This window comes from Hylobates moloch, unplaced genomic scaffold, assembly GCF_009828535.3.
Source record: "Hylobates moloch isolate HMO894 unplaced genomic scaffold, HMol_V3 SCAFFOLD_23, whole genome shotgun sequence".
NCBI classification, from domain to species: Eukaryota; Metazoa; Chordata; class Mammalia; order Primates; family Hylobatidae; genus Hylobates; species Hylobates moloch.
Window position 1 is genome coordinate 153,476 of NW_026652298.1, and position 17,896 is coordinate 171,371.

At 39.2% G+C, this 17,896-nt stretch overlaps 1 pseudogene; it reads right to left on the reverse strand.

The window, feature by feature from the left end:
* Window positions 1–7,543: 7,543 nt before the first annotated feature.
* The window catches only part of LOC116462696 (translation initiation factor IF-2, mitochondrial-like), a 74,292-nt pseudogene continuing 63,939 nt past the window's right edge, over window positions 7,544–17,896 (reverse strand).

Here is a 17,896-nt window from a genome sequence, read left to right on the forward strand (position 1 = left end):
TACTCATCAAGGATATTATTGGCCTGAGGTTGTCTTTTTTTGTTGTGTCTGTGCCTGGTTTGGGTGTCAGGATGATGCTTCATAGGATGAGTTGGGGAGGAGTCCCTCCTACTTAATTTTTGGAATAGTTTCAGTAGGAATGGTACCAGTTCTTCTTTGCACATCTGGTAGAATTCAGCTGTGAATTCATCTGGTGGTGGGCTTTTTTGGTTAGTAGGCTATTTATTACTGATCCAATTTTGGACCTTATTATTGGTCTGTTCAGGAATATTGTCTATTCCTGGTTCTGTCTTGGGAGGGTGTATGTGTCCAGGAATTTATTCTTTTCTAGGTTTTCTAGTTTGTGTACATAGTGGTGTTTTTAGTAGTTTCTGATATCTATTTTTATTTCTCTGAGGTCAGTGGTAACATCCCCATCATCATTTCTGAGTGTATTTATTTGGATCTTCTCTCTTTTCTTCATCAATCTAGCTAGTGGCCAGTCTGTCATAACTTTTTCAAAAAACCAACTCCCCAACTCCTGTATTTATTGATCTTTTGAATGGTCTTTCATGTCTCTATTTCCTTCAATTCAGTTCTGATTTTGGTTATTTCTTGTTTTCTACGGAATTTGGGGTTGATTTGTTTTTCCTTCTTTGGTTCTTTCAGTTGTGATGTTTGATTATTAATTTAAGATTTTTCTGCCTTTTTGATGTGGACACCTAGTGCTATGAAATTCCCTTTTAACACTGCTTAGCTGTGTCCCAGAGACACTGGTATGTTGTATCTTTGTTCTCATTTGTTTCAAAGAACTTCTTGATTTCTGCTTTAATTTAATTATTTACCCCAAACTGATTCAGGATCATGTTGTTTAATTTCCATGTAATTGCATGGCATTGAGCAATCTGCTTAGTCTTAACTTCTATTTTCATTGCACTGTTGTCCAAGCGTGTGTTTGGGATGGTTTTGGTTCTTTTTCATTTGCAGAAGATTGTTTTATGACCAATTATGTGGTCAGTTTTAGAGTATGAATCATTTGGTGATGAAAAGAATGTATATTCTATTGTTTTGGGGTAGAAAGTTCTGTAGAGGTCATTAAGGTCCATTTGGTCCAATGTTGAGTTCAGGTCCTTAATATCTTTAATTTTCTGCCTCAATGATCTATCTAATACTCTCAGTGGAGTGGTGAAGTCTCCCACTATTATTATGTGGGAATCTACAGCTCTTTGTACATCTCTAAGAACTTCCCTTATGAATCTGGTTGCTCCTGTGTTGGGTGCATATATATTTAGGGTATTTAGGTCTTCTTGTTGAATTGAATTATTTACTATTATGTAAGGCACTTCTTTGTCTTTTTTTTTTTAGTTATTTACATTTTAATGTAATTTTACAATCCTGGATCCCAAAAAGTCTTGGCTTGAATTTGCTTTTCTTTTTGTTTAATATAATTTAAGTTTTATGGTACATGTGCACAACGTGCACGTTTTTTACATATGTATACATGTGCCATGTTGGTGTGCTGCACCCATTAACTCGTCATTTAACATTAGGTATATCTCCTAATGCTATCCCTCCCCCCTCCCACCACCCCACAACAGGCCCCAGTGTGTGATGTTCCCCTTCCTGTATCCATGTGTTCTCATTTTTCAATTCCCACCTATAAGTGAGAACATGTGGTGTTTGGTTTTTTGTCCTTGCGATAGCTTGCTGAGAATGATGGTTTCCAGCTTCACCATGTCTCTACAAATGATATGAACTCATCCTTTTATATGGCTGCATAGTATTCCATGGTGTATATGTGCCACATTTTCTTAATCCAGTCTATCATTGTTGGACATTTGGCTTGGTTCCAAGTCTTTCCTGTTGTGAGTAGTACCACAATAAACATGCGAGTGCATGTGTCTTTATAGCAGCATGTTTTGTAATCCTTTGGGTTTCTACCCAGTAATGGGATGGCTGGGTCAAATGGTATTTCTAGTTGGAGATCCCTGAGGAATCACTACACTGACTTCCACAATGGTTGAACTAGTTTAAAGTCCCACCAACAGTGTATAAGTGTTTCTATTTCGCCACATCCCTTCCAGCACCTGCTGTTTCCTGACATTTTAATGATGGCCATTCTAACTGGTGTGAGATGGTATCTGATTGTGGTTTTGATTTGCATTTCTCTGATGGCCAGTGATGATGAGCATTTTTTCATGTGTCTTTTGGCTGCATAAATGTCTTTTTTTGAGAAGTTTCTGTTCATATCCTTTGCCTACTTGTTGATGGGGTTGTTTGTTTTTTTCTTCTAGATTTGTTTGAGTTCCTTGTAGATTCTGAATATTAGCCCTTGGTCAGATGAGTAGATTGTAAAAATTTTCTCTCATTCCATAGGTTGCCTGTTCACTCTGATGGTAGTTTCTTTTGCTGTGCAGAAGCTTTTTAGTTTAATGAGCTCCCATTTGTCAATTTTGTCTTTGGTTGCCATTGCTTTTGGTGTTTGAGACATGAAGTCCTTGCACATGCCTATGTCCTGAATGATATTGCTCAGGTTTTCTTCTAGGGTTTTTATGGCTTTAGGTCTGACATTTAAGTCTTTATTCACTCTTGAATTAATTTTTGTATGAGTTGTAAGGAAGGGATCCAGTTTCAGCTTTCTACATATGGCTAGCCAGTTTTCCCAGCACCAATTATTAAATAGGGATTCCTTTCCCCATTGCTTGTTTTTGTCAGTTTTGTAAAACATCAGATAGTTATAGATGTACGGCATTATTTCTGAGGGCTCTGTTCTGTTCCATTGGTCTATATCTCTGTTTTATTACCAGTACCATGCTGTTTTGTTTACTGTAGCCTTGTGATATAGTTTGAAGTCAGGTAGTGTGATGCCTCCAGCTTTGTTCTATTGGCTTAGGATTGACTTGGCAATGCGGGCTCTTTTTTGATTCCATATGAACTTTAAAGTAGTTTTTTCGAATTCTGTGAAGAAAGTCATTGGTAGCTTGATGGGGATGGCATTGAATCTATAAATTACCTTGGGCAGTATAGGATTTTCACGATGTTGATTCTTCCTACCCATGAGCATGGAATGTTCTTCCATTTGTTTGTGTCCTCTTTTATTTCATTGAGCAGTGGTTTGTAGTTCTCCTTGAAGAGGTCCTTCACGTCTCTTGTAAGTTGGATTCCTAAGTATTTTCTTCTCTTTGAAGCAATTGTGAATGGGAGTTCACTCATGATTTGGCTCTCTGTTTGTCTGTTATTGGTGTATAAGAATGGTTGTGATTTTTGCACATTGATTTTGTATCCTGAGACTGCTGAAGTTGCCTATCAGCTTAAGGAGATTTTGAGCTGAGATGATGGGGTTTTCTAAATATACAATCATGTCATCTGCAAATAGGGACAATTTGATTTCTCCTTTTCCTAATTGAATACCCTTTATTTCCTTCTCCTGCCTAATTGCCCTGGCCAGAACTTCCAACACTACGTTGAATAGGGGTGGCGAGAGAGGGCATCCCTGTCTTGTGCCAGTTTTCTAAGGGAATGCTTCCAGTTTTTGCCCATTCAGCATGATATTGGCTGTGGGTTTGCCATAGATAGCTCTTATTATTTTCAGATATGTCCCATCAATACCTAAATTATTGAGTTTTTAGCACGAAGCGTTGTTGAATTTTGTCTGAGGCCTTTCCTGCATCTATAGAGATAATCATGTGGTTTTTGTCTTTGATTCTGTTTATATGCTGGATTATGTTTCTTGATTTGCATATGTAGAATCAGCCTTGCATCCCAGGGATGAAGCCCACTTGATCATGGTGGATAAGCTTTTTCATATGCTGCTGGATTCAGTTTGCCAGTATTTTATTGAGGATTTTTGCATCGATGTTCATCAGGGATATTGGTCTAAAATTCTCTTTTTTTGTTATGTCTCTGCCAGACTTTGGTATCAGGATGCTGCTGGCCTTATAAAATGAGTTAGGAAGGATTCCCTCTTTTTCTATCGATTGGAATAGTTTCAGAAAGAATGGTACCAGCTCCTCCTTGTACCTCTAGTAGAATTCGGCTGTGAATCCATCTGGTCCTGGACTTTTTTGGTTGCTAAGCTATTAATTATTGCCTCCATTTCAGAGCTTGTTATTGGTCTATTCAGAGATTCAACTTCTTCCTGATTTAGTCTTGGGAGGGTGTATGTGTCCAGGAATTTATGCATTTCTTCTAGATTTTCTAGTTTATTTACGTAGTGGTGTTTATAGTATTCTCTGATGGTAGTTAGTATTTCTGTGGGATGGGTGGTGATATCCCCTTTATCATTTTTATTGCATGTATTTGATTCTTCTCTCTTTTCTTCTTTGTTAGTCTTGCTAGCGGTCTACCAATTTTGTTGATCTTTTCAAAAACCAGCTCCTGGATTCGTTAATGTTTTGGAGGGATTTTGTTCCCCTATTTCCTTCAGTTCTGCTCTGATCTTAGTTATTTCTTGCCTTCTGCTAGCTTTCGAGTGTGTTTGCTCTTGCTTCTCTAGTTCTTTTAATTGTGATGTTAGGGTGTCAATTTTAGATGTTTCCTGCTTTCTCTTGTGGGCATTTAGTGCTATAAATTTCCCTCTACACACTGCTTTGAATGTGTCCCAGAGATTCTGGTATGTTGTGTCTTTGTTCTCGTTGGTTTCAAAGAACATCTTTATTTCTGCCTTCATTTCATTATGTATCCAGTAGTCGTTCAGGAGGAGGTTGTTCAGTTTCCATGTAGTTGAGCGGTTTTGAGTGAGTTTCTTAATCCTGAGTTCTAGCTTGATTGCACTGTGGTCTGAGAGACAGTTTGTTATAATTTCTGTTCTTTTACATTTGCTGAGGAGTGCTTTACTTCCAAGTATGTGGTCAATTTTGAAGTAGGTGTGGTGTGGTGCTGAAAAAAATGTATATTCTCTTGATTTGGGATGGAGAGTTCTGTAGATGTCTATTAGGTCCACTTTGTGCAGAGCTGAGTTCAATTCCTGGATATCCTTGTTAACTTTCTGTCTCGATCTGTCTAATGTTGACAGTGGGGTGTTAAAGTCTCCCATTATTATTGTGTGGGAATCTAAGTCTCTTTGTAGGTCTCTAAGGACTTGCTTTATGAATCTGGGTGCTCCTGTATTGGGTGCATATATATTTAGGATAGTTAGTTTTCTTGTTGAATTGATCCCTTTAGCATTATGTAATGGCCTTCTTTGTCTCTTTTAATCTTTGTTGGTTTAAAGTCTGTTTTATCAGAGACCAGGATTGCAACCCTGCCTTTTTTTGTTTTCCATTTGCTTGGTAGATCTTCCTCCATCTCTTTATTTTGAGCCTATGTGTGTCTCTGCATGTGAGATGAGTTTCCTGAATACAGCACACTGATGGGTGTTGACTCTTTATCCAATTTGCCAGTCTGTGTCTTTTAATTGGAGCATTTAGCCCATTTACATTTAAGTTTAATATTGTTATGTGTGTATTTGATCCTTTCATTTTGATGTTAGCTGGTTATTTTGCTCGTTAGTTGATGCAGTTTCTTCCTAGCCTTGATGGTCTTTACAATTTGGTTTTTACAGTGGCTGGTACCGGTTGTTCCTTTCCATGTTTAGTGCTTCCTTCAGGACCTCTTTTAGGGCAGGCCTGGTGGTGACAAAATCTCTCAGCATTTGCTTGTCTGTAAAGTATTTTATTTCTCTTTCACTCATGAAGCTTAGTTTGGCTGGATGTGAAATTCTAGTTTAAAATTCTTTTCTTTAAGAACGTTGAATATTGCCCCCCACTCTCTCCTGGCTTATAGAATTTCTGCTGAGAGATCAGCTGTTAGTCTGATGGGCTTCCCTTTGTGGGTAACCCGACCTTTCTCTCTGGCTGCCCTTTACATTTTTTCCTTCATTTCAACTTTGGTGAATCTGACAATTATGTGTCTTGGAGTTGCTCTTCTTGAGGAGTATCTTTGTGGTGTTCTCTGTATTTCCTGAATTTTAATATTGGCCTGCCTGGCCAGATTGGTGAAGTTCTCCTGGATAATATCCTGTAGAGTGTTTTCCAACTTGGTTCCATTCTCCTCATCACTTTCAGGTACACTAATCAGACGTAGGTTTGGTCTTTTCACATATTCCCTATTTCTTGGAGGCTTTGTTCATTTCTTTTTATCCTTTGTTCTCTAAACTTCTCTTCTCACTTCATTTCATTCGATCTTCCATCACTGATACCCTTTCTTCCCATTGATAGAATCGGCTACTGAGGCTAGTGCATTCATCACGTAGTTCTTGTGCCATGATTTTCATCTCCATCAGGTCCTTTAAGGACTTCTCTGCATTTGTTATTCTAGTTAGCCATTTGTCTAATTTTTTTTCAAGGTTTTTAACTTCTTTGCCATGGGTTCAAACTTCCTCCTTTAGCTCAGAGTAGTTTGATCTTCTGGAGACTTCTTCTCTCATCTCCTCAAAGTCATTCTCCATCCAGCTTTTTTCCATTACTGGTGAGGAGCTGCATTCCTTTGGAGGAGGAGAGGCACTCTGATTTTTAGAGTTTTGTTTTTCTGCTCTGTTTTTTCCCCATCTTTGTGGTTTTACCTTTGGTCTTTGATGATGATGACATACATATGGGGTTTTGGTGTGGATGTCCTTTCTGTTTGTTAATTTTCCTTCTAACAGACAGGACCCTCAGCTGTGGGTCTGTTGGAGTTTGCTGGAGGTCCACTCCAGACCCTGTTTTCCTGGATATCAGCAGCGGAGGCTGCAGAACAGCAGATATTGATGAGCAGTAAATGTTGCTGCCTGTCATTCCTCTGTAAGCTTTGTCTCCGTGGAGTACCCAGCCGTGTGAGGTGTCAGACTGCCCCTACTTGGGGGTGCTTCCCAGTTAGGCTACTTGGAGGTCAGGGACCCACTTGAAGAGGCAGTCTGTCCCTTCTCAGATCTCCAGCTGGATGCTGGGAGAACCACTACTCTCTTCAAAGCTATCAGACAGGGACATTTCAGTCTGCAGGAATTTCTGCTGCCTTTTGTTCAGCTATGCCCTGCCCCCAGAGGTGGAGTCTACAGAGGCAGGCAGCCCTCCTTGAGCTACGGTGGGCTCTACCCAGTTCGAGCTTCCCAGCCACTTTGTTTACATACTCAAGCCTTGGCAATGGTGGGCACCGCTCCGCCAGCCTTGCTGCCTCCTTGCAGTTTGATCTCATACTGCTGTGCTAGCAATGAGCGAGGCTCTATGGGCGTGGGACACTCTGAGGCAGGCATGGGATACAATCTCCTGGTGTACCGTTTGCTAAGACCGTTGGAAAAGCACAGTATTAGGGTGGGAGTGACCCAATTTTCCAGGTGCCATCTGTCACCCCTTTCTTTGACTAGGAAAGGGAATGACCTGACCCCTTGCACTTCCTGAGTCAGGCGATGCCTCAACCTGCTTCGGCTCATGCTCAGTGCACTGCACCCACTGTCCTGCATGCTCTGTCTGACACCCCCCAGTGAGATGAACCCAGTACCTCAGGTGGAAATGCAGAAATCACCTGTCTTCTGAGTCACTCATGCTGGGAGCTGTAGACTGGAGCTGTTCCTATTCGGCCATCTTGGCTCCACTCCCCAAATTTGCTTTTCTTTGTAACTAACAATTTTTTTTTCCACCTTAAATTCTATATTTTCTTCATCTAACTTGATACCACAATCCATTCCAGTTTGGATAATTGAAACATCATCTTTATGGTTTTCAATGAGGTTAATGATCCCTTCCAAATTACATGTCCATTATGGGTTAATTTAAATTTTTTTTCTAACTGTCCCTTTTGGACTCTGCAGCAATCCACAGGAACTTTTTTATTCCCTTCTGTTATAAAGAAGGTAGCTAGTATAGATGCTTCACCTACTGGGTGCTCTTCCACAGCACAGGGTAATCTGCTGCTCACTTCCTCTTTCAAATCTCCAACAACATGGTAAATTATTTTGTGAAGTTTAATTTTTACTCCTTTTTTGCAGTTGACTGTTGGATAACATTGCCTGTATTCACATTAAAGCCATATATAACACCATCAAATCTTTCAGCAAGGTTAATATCATTTGCACTTATATCACCCACTCCAAAATGTACTAATTCTAATTCACACTCCTGTGATGCATCATAGGTATCTATAATGTTCAAAATGGCCTAAACAGATCATCAACATCACTTTTAATAATCACTAGAAAGTACATTTGAATCTCTTTCTATTTTCTCTCTTGGCTTTAAGGATGTTTGTTCTTTTCTTTCTAAGTACTTTAGAAATGATCTGTCCTTCCACTGCACATTGCCATACTTCTCATGGGCTTTCTGATGTGCTTCTTGGTGTTCCTTTGACTTTTCTTCTACTATTTTCAGATCCTCTTGACTTTTCTCCTGTTCTTGTTCATACTTCCTCCAGTCAAAATTTCATGTGCCCTTAGCTCAGATTCTACTTCAAGAATTTCATCTCCTGCAGAAGGAAGGTCTCTCCAGCTTATAATTCCCTCTGCCATGCTGGGATAGGGCTCATCAATTGTTTTTCCATTTTCATCAAACATTAAGTGTACTTTTGCCCAACTTTTTCCAGCAAGCAGAACAGAGTCTTCTCTTAAAGTTCTTCTTTCAATTATAGCTGTAGTAACAGGACCTCTTCCTTTGTGACTCTATTACTGTTCCTTACACTGGACCAGTGGACTCTGCTTTCAATTCTAACATTTCTGCAGTTGTTCTTCTGCCAAAGCCATCAGATTATCACCCGCAAGTGAAGAGAAGGCAGTGTTTGAACATCACCTCCATGATCTTCACACACCACATCAGAAGCCAGTAGCTCTTTTTTTCACTTTCTCAGGATCAGCCTCAGCTTTGTCCCATCTATTTATGGCAAGGACAATAGGAAATTGAGCATCTTTGGCATGCTGAGTAGATTCTACACCCCATTATCTGCAGCTACAAACAAGATGACAATGTCAGTGACTTGAGCCCCTCTGCTCTCATTGCTGAGAAAGTAGCATGTCCTGGAGTATCAAGAAAAGTTATCTTTTCCCCAGAAGGCAGAGACAAAGAAAGGCACCAATGTGCTGAGTGGTGCCTCCAGCTTCCATTGTTGCCACTTGAATTTTTCTCTTTTGTTTTCTTTTCTTTTTTGTTTCTTTTTATTATACTTTTAGTTCTAGGGTACATGTATACAACGTGCAGGTTTGTTACAAATGTATACATGTGCCGTGTTGGTTTGCTGCACCCATTAACTCCTCATTTAAATTAGGTATTTCTCCTAATGCTATCCCTCCCCTATCCCTCCACCCCATGACAGGCCCTAGTGTGTGATGTTCCCTGCCCTGTGTCCAAGTGTTCTCATTGTTCAATTCCCACCTATGAGTGAGAACATGCGGTGTTTGGTTTTCTGTCCTTACAGTGGTTTGCTCAGAATTATGGTTTCCAGCCTCATCCATGTCCCTACAAAGGACATGAACTCATCCATTTTATGGCTGCATAGTATTCCATGGCGTATATGTGCCACATTTTCTCAATCAAGTCTATCATTGATGGACATTTGTGTTGGTTCCAAGTCTTAGCTATTGTGAATAGTGCTGCAATAAACATACATGTGCATGTCTTTATAGTTGCATGATTTATAACCTTTTGGGTAATAACCAGTAATGGGGTGGCTGGCTCGAATGGTATTTCTAGTTTTAGATCCTTGAGGAATTGCTACACTGTCTTCCACAATCGTTGAACTAGTTTACACTCCCACAAACAGTGTGAAAGCATTCCTATTTCTCTGCATCCTCTCCAGCACCTGTTGTTTCCTAACTTTTTAATGATTGCCATTCTAAATGGTGTGAGATGGTGTCTCATTGTGGTATTGATTTGCATTTCTCTATGACCAGTGATGATGAGCATTTTTTGAAGTGTCTGTTGGCTGCATAAATGTCTTCTTTTGAAAAGTGTCTGTTCATATCCTTTGCCCACTTTTTGATGGGCTTGTTTGATTTTTTTCTTGTAAATTTGTTTAAGTTCTTTGTAGATTCTGGATATTAGCCCTTTGTCAGATGGGTAGATTGCAAAAATTTTCTCCCACTCTGTAGGTTGCTTGTTCACTCTGATGGTAGTTTCTTTTGATGTGCAGAAGCTCTTTAGTTTAATTAGATCCCATTTGTCTATTTTGGGTTTTGTTGCCATTGCTTTTGGTGGTTTAGTCATGAAGTCCTTGCCCATGCCTATGTCCTGAATGGTATTGCCTAGGTTTTCTTCTAGGGCTTTTATGGCTTTAGGTCTAATATATAAGTCTTTAATCCATCTTGAATTAATTTTTGTATAGATGTAAGGAAGGGATCCAGTTTCAGCTTTCTACATATGGCTAGCTAGTTTTCCCAGCACCATTTACTAAATAGGGAATCCTTTCCCCATTTCTTGTTTTTGTCAAGTTTGTCAAAGATCAGATGGTTGTAGATGTGTGGTGTTATTTCTGAGGCCTCTGTTCTTTTCCCTTGGTCTATATCTCCATTTTGGTACCAGTACCATGCTGTTTTGGTTACCGTAGCCCTGTAGCATAGTTTGAAGTCAGGTAGCATGATGCCTCCAGCTTTGTTCTATTGGCTTAGGGTTGACTTCACAATGTGAGTCTTTTTTGGTTTCATATGAACTTTAAAGTTTTTTTTCCAATTCTGTGAAGAAAGTCATTGGTAGCTTGATGGGGATGGCATTGAATCTATAAATTACCTTGGGCAGTATGGCCATTTTCATGATATTGATTCGTCCTATCCATGAGCATGGAATGTTCTTGCATTTGTTTGTATCCTCTTTTATTTCATTGAGCAGTGATTTGTAGTTCTCCTTGAAGAGGTCCTTCATATCCCTTGTAAGTTGGATTCCTAGGTATTTTATTCTCTTTGTAGCAATTGTGAATGGGAGTTCACTCATGATTTGGCTCCCTGTTTGTCTGTTATTAGTGTATAAGAACGGTTGTGATTTTTGCACATTAATTTTGTATCCTGAGACTTTGCTGAAGTTGCTTATCCGCTTAAGGAGATTTTAGGCTGAGACAAATGGGTTTTCTAGATATACAATCATGTCATCTGCAAACAGGGACAATTTGACTTCCTCTTTTCCTAATTGAATACCCTTTATTTCTTTCTCTTGCCTGATTGCCCTGGCCAGAACTTCCAACACTATGTTGAATAGGAGTAGTGAGAGAGGGCATCCCTGTCTTGTGCCAGTTTTCAAAGGGAATGCTTCCAGTTTTTGCCCATTCAGTATGATACTGGCTGTGGGTTTGTCATAAATAGCTCTTTTTATTTTGACAGACACTTCCCACCAATACCTAGTTTATTGAGAGTTTTTAGTATGAAGGGCTGTTGAATTTTGTCAAAGGCCTTTTCTGCATCTATTGAGATAATCACGTGGTTTTTGTCTTTGGTTCTATGTATGTGATGGATTATGTTTATTGATTTGTGTATGTTGAACCAGCCTTTCATCTTAGGGATGAAGCCAACTTGATCTTGCTGGATAAGCTTTTTGATGTGCTGCTGGATTTGGTTTGCCAGTATTTTATTGAGGATTTTTGCATCAATGTTCATCAGGCTTATTGGTCTAAAATTCTCTTTTTTTGGGGGGTGTCTGCCAGGCTTTGGCCTCATAAAATGAATTAGGGAGGATTCCCTCTTTTTCTATTGATTGGAAGTTACTGGTTCCTTGTTTTGTTCATTTGAGAAGAACACGGTTTCCTGTTTGCTATTGTTTTTTGTGGATGTATGTCTGTGTCTTTGCATTGAAGGATTGGTTGTGTATTCCTGTGTTCCTTGTCTGACTTGTTTAGGTTTTTACTGGATATATTTGCTTAGAGGTTCTTTATTGCAAGGTCATTGCCTCCTTTTCAGTTCTAGATGGCACCTTAATCCCAGGTTCACCTCAGCTCTAATAAACAGAGTGCTGCCCTTTGCTAAAGGGAGAAGTCCAAAAGGGGATGTCCCAGCAATGTAGGAAGGCTAGTTAGGGGATCATGCCCAGGGGACATGTGGGACAAACTTCCGACAGTGTTGTGCTGCTGAATAGCCAATCTGATTTGGCATCTCCTTTGGCTGAGTGACACAGCAGAGTTTCCAGGGCTGGGCATGGTAGACATTGCTAAGCTCCTTTTGAAAAGTCTGCCCACCAATACTTCACCAGGGCTTGAATCATTTTATCAACTCTATGGTAAGTAAAAGAATGAAAAGCTCAGAAGAATGGCAACTTTAGGGATTCAGAAAGTACTAAACAGCTATCTGGGTGCCCCCAGAATCTCTCAAGGATTTCACATCCTATATTAATCCAATCTTTTTTTTTCTGTTTCTAAGACATATTTTTACCATTCTTGTAGGTTCTGAGTTTTTCTTTATGTCCTTTGGATGGATTTCACTCAAGGTGCATGGTTTATTAGTTGAGACAGTTTTGAAGCTTTTTTTTGTTTTTTGTTTGTTTGTTTTTTTGATGGCAGCTTTAGCATGAAAATAAGCCATGGAATTTCCCGATATTCAGGGTCTCTTTTATAAGTAGGAGTTTTAATTTTTATGATAGCTACTTATGATGGCAGCAATAATGCAGAGATTAGCAACCTGAGACCCATTTTTATAGGCATATCATTTGACGTTAAGGATCCCTTCTGTTTCTACAACATACTAAAATCACGGACTACTGCAAATGCATACCTGACATCAGTCTAGATATTTACAGTCTTATCTTTTGCTCTTTTACAATCTCAAGTGAGGACAAATAATTCTGCAGATTAGGCTGAATTAAATTGGGGAGATCTCCTTTTTATCGTAGTTCATGTTGGATTGTAACAGCATGCCCAGCTTAGTATTTTCCTTCAAAATTTTTGGCATAGGAGCCACCAGCATAGAGCAACAGTTCTGGATTGGTGAATAGAATTTCTTGTAAATCCAATCTCAGAGTCCAATTTTGAGAAATCAGTTTCACACAATTATAAGTCTCTCTTTCGTTGGGTAAAGGTAAGATGGTAGCAGAGTTTAAAGAAAGAATTGCAGCAAAGAATATGCAGATTTGAAGGTGATAGGAGCAGAATCACATAAAATGTTATCCTGCTGGCTGAGAATGCTGGGTACATTCAGGATTTAGCAAGCTTTCTACAGCATGTGAAAGGTGTAGGCATAAGTTACTGCTTTGAACAAGTTCTGAGAAAGATTGTATGATTTGGCACCTGCAACTACTGCCTTTAAACAATTTGGATATTCTGTAGCAACCAGACATAACTGTACACTACACTAGTCTATACCTGTAATCCCAGCTACCCAGGAGGCTGAGGCAGGAAAATCACTTGAACTCGGGAGGCGGAGGTTGCAGTGAGCCGAGATCACACCACTGCACTCCAGCCTGGGCAACAGAGTGAGACTTCATCTCAAAAAAGAAAAAAAGAAAAAGAAAAGAAAGCAAATTAAAAGGGTCAATCACAATTTTAATGGATCTGATGTGTTTGATCTTTCCCACATCTGTAGAGTAGAAGCCCATAGAGTATCAGGAATTTCAGAAAGACATATATCTATACATTTATGGAACTTAATAGTTTCCTTAGGATAGTCAATTTGGGCCTGGAAAACCCACAATGTTTTATTGTCTGATAAATCTTAGATTTCTAGGGTCATTTCTCCAGAGGATAATTTTATTGAGCCACCTATTTAGGAAAACAGATCTTCATCTAGGAGATTCAGAGGAGCAATATCACATAAAAGGAAGGCATGATTCTCAGAAAAAGGGCCAAGGGTGACCGTTGAGAATTCTGTTAAAGGAACCCTTTGAACTTGATTTGAAACTCCTGCCATTGAGATAACTTTTATTATCCTGAGAAAGTTCTTGATACATCGTGGTAGACTCTAAAGTAGAAAGAGTTGTTCTGGTGTCACAGTACAAATTTCTTCATTTAAGTTTGGTTTCTCCTCATTGATTTAAAGGAGTTATTGGAAGTAGCTTACTGGGCAATTCCTTGGAACCCTATCAACATTAACAGTTGTTAAAACGATGTGGGGGTTGTTCCAATTTCCCCTTATTTAGCAATGGGCAGTCTTTTTGCCAATGCCCCTTCTGCTTCCAGTAACCCTAAGCATCTTTATCAATGAAGGCAAAATTGGGAATAAGATTTTTTAAAGATAGGCCAAATTCCCTACAACCGTTGTAATTGTATATTGGTTTGTTTACCTGTTGGCTTCTTTTTTTTTATCTAATATCCCTTCAACATTCTCTACTAGATGTTGCAGTTCTGTGAGAATTACCTCTCATTTCAGTTTAGATTTCTTCAGTAAGTCACTTATTTCTGTGTGCAATTCAGGAACAAAATGGGCTGGTATAGCCACTTTATCATCCTGGCCTTTAAAGCCAGTATTATGTGAAAACTGTCTACATATGGGCATGATAGTCTGCAGCAGATTCATTTTTTTATAAGGTTAGATTATGGTCCAGCCTATTCTCATTGGAAGTGCTTCAGGAATAGCGTCTAACAGTTGTTGGCCCATTTTTCTGTCCTCCTGCATTTCTTATTTAAAAGCATGCTTAGCAGGATCCTCAGTATATCCAGATGGATTATCCCAATGGGGTTTTTCTAGCCATTTTCAGTTACCTCCTGTGCATACTATCACGTGGACAAATTGGCACAAATTAAAATCATGGATTATAGACCCCCTAAAAAATTTTTAAATTCTTCTATAAATTTGGTTGTTTTTTTTTAATATCACAAAATCTTTTATAATGGCTGAGTTCTCTGTAAGACCAAGGTTTAAATTCAGCTGTTACAGGTACTCCTGGCTCATTTGAGTGTCTAATTTTTTAAAGGAAGCTGGTGTGAAGAGGTTTAGGTGGAAAAGCCAAAACATTAAAGGGGTTAGTAGGTTCAGAAAAGTCAATTACTGGAAGATAAAATGAACCAGAGGGATTCACAGAAGGGTCTATAGAGTCAGGCTGAGTTTTAGCTTTTAAATTAGTATTTGCACACTGGTAGAGATTATTTTGGAGAGGTTATTGTGAGTCATTCTGTCTATTAAAAGCCTCTGCCTACCAGTCCAAGACTGCATTCCATTGTCTTTGAGAGGTTCTCGGTCATTTCTTTTCTTTTCTTTTCTTTTTTTTTTTGAGACAGAGTCTCGCTGTGTCGCCCAGGCTGGAGTGCAGTGGCGCAGTCTCAGCTCACTGCAAGCTCCGCCTCCCGGGTTCACGCCATTCTCCTGCCTCAGCCACCCGAGTAGCTGGAATTATAGGCGCCTGCCACCAGGCCCGGCTAATTTTTTTTTTGTATTTTTAGTAGAGACTGGGTTTCACCGTGTTAGCCAGGATGGTCTTGATCTCCTGACCTCGTGATCCACCCGCCTCAGCCTCCCAAAGTGCTGGGATTACAAGCGTGAGCCACCAAGCCCGGCCAAGGGTCTTTTCTTTTCAAGAATGCTTTCAGAGTGAACTATTTTATCTAAGTTGAAGGTTACCCAAAGCAGCTATTGCAGCCTCACATTGTCCTTTATAAAGTTCACCAATTTTTCACACACACACAAAAAGACACAAGATCCTGATCCATAGCTGTTATAAATATAGGAAGCAGGGGGTTCAGACAGATGTAGGGAAGGGATTATGGACCAGGTGGAAAGTATCTTTGCCTTGGATTTCCCCAAATGAATGTATATATAGGGAACCTTGTACTTGTACTGCTGTCTAGAAACCCAGTGGAATGGCAGATTGTCTCCTGTTACAGACACAGGGAATAATGGGTTTTCTCCTCTTGCAAATGTAAGGATGACTTATCAAGAAACTTTCACACAGCACAGGTATGCACAAAAAAGTTGAAGAGCTTGAAATGCAGAGAGTACATCTTGGATCTGAGAGTACCCTTGAGCTCTGTGTTCAGCAAGAAAGCAGTGAGTGCCATGGGCTCTGTGGTACTGGCATCAGGTTACTCACCTGTCTTGGAGCTTATCAACGATCTACTTTACATTTCATATTTGATACCGGAAACTGCTAAAAATAAAATCAGATCAAGTAAAACAGGAATATAGGGGTTTGTTGTGCCTACAGCATCAGGTTACTCACCTGCCTTGGAGCTTATCAAGGATCTAGTTTACATCTCATATTTGACACCAGAAACTGTTAAAAATAAAATCAGATCAAGTAAAACAGGAATATAGGAGTTTATTGTGCCTACCAAAGAACATTTCAAAAACCAGGAGATTTCAAACTGAACATGTTAAGAAGCTCATCTCACAAGTGTTACAGCACAGCTTATAAAGCGTCAGTGAGAAAGACATGGAACTTCTATTGTAATTGGCTACTATAAATTTGTATCCCTTTTAGGCGCATAGAGCTGTAGAAGCTTATTTTTCTGTAGCTGATTGACTCAACTTTATCATACTGACATGGGAGAAAGGCTTATGGTTTGTTTATGGTTAGAGCTTGCATTTCAGAGAGATCAACATAGCTTACATTTTGTTATGGCTACGGTTGGTTGTTCTGAGAGTATATCCACACTGTGGCCTTCGTTTTCAATTTTTTTTAACATCCCTTAACAATGAGATGCCATGCAGAGAGAGAAAGAGGGAGGCCAAGGAGCAATGAGGTGCCAGATTTGTGAGGGACCCTTCTTGGAGCTTTCAGGCAAGGCAAGCCTCCAGCTGAGTACCACACAGTGATCCAGTTCATGCCACTTGGAGCAGAAAAACTGCCCAGCTAAGCTCTGCCCAAACTTCTGACCCATTTAACTGTGAAGTGTAATAAAATTGCCATTGTTGTAAGCCACTAAGTTTTGGGGTAGCTTATGTCACCACAATAAATAATCCAAACATTCTCTTCTAAACTTAGATTGTCTATAGGATTAATGTGACAATTAATAACTTACAGCCTTGTGACTTGACCTCCACTGTTGGCTTAAATTTCAATTTAAATATTTTATTTTTATTCAGTTTGTCATGTGAGTATATCTTCTGTCCCAGTGAGATTACAATTCTTTTTTAGTACCTACAAATAGTCTTATATATAGTATTTTTGGTGAACTCTGCTTTTATTCTTTAGCAAATTAGTATAGGAAAAACTCACCTTTTTTTAACCGAAATTTGTGTTGTATTTGTATAATGTTATAAACATCTTTATTTGTTTTTCCTTTTAGTATATGAGCCATCATTGAATGAAAGTGAGTGACAAGGTGCTGGGAAAATGTGGAAATGAGAGTGGGAATGTGGATATAGGTTATCGCTTATTAAAAATAATATTTGATTAAAAATCGCTAGAGAAAAACATATGTCAGCCACTGAGTGGTATACAAAGTAATAAAACAAAAGTGAGAATTTACAAATGATCCACTAGTAGAAAATAAACAATAAAAAAAACAAAAATACAAACACAAGTCCTGGGATGGTATAGCCAAAATTCTGTGATGACGCCCAAGATTACTGACTTATATAATATATATCATATATTATAATATATATCATAACTTATATAATTCATTCCCCTTGAGCATGGAAAGGCCTGTGAATATATTGGGGTAGTCACTCCTTGATTAGATAAGACTGCATTTTAGCCAACTGGATGGAGAAATTCCTAGTAAGAGAGATGCAGTCATGCTTGTCTGGAAGAAGTAAATGGCCACATTGTGAAATGCCTATGAAAAGGGGTAACCTTCTAAAACTGAGCACCTTAGTCCTACAATCCCAAAGAACTGAATTCTGCCAACAACTGATGAACTTAGAAGAGGCCCCCAGAGTCTCAGATGAGATCACATCCTGAGCTAACACCTTGATTGCCCTCTGTTGAGACTCGAGCATAACACCCAGTACCTGTGCCTGAATTCTTTACTCATAAAATCTGTCAGATCATAAATTTCTGTTGTCTTTCTTTTTCTTTTTTTTTTAATTATACTTTAAGTTTTAGGGTACATGTGCACACGTGCAGGTTAATTCCATATGTATACATGTGCCTGCCATATTGGTGTGCTGCACCCATCAACTCGTCAT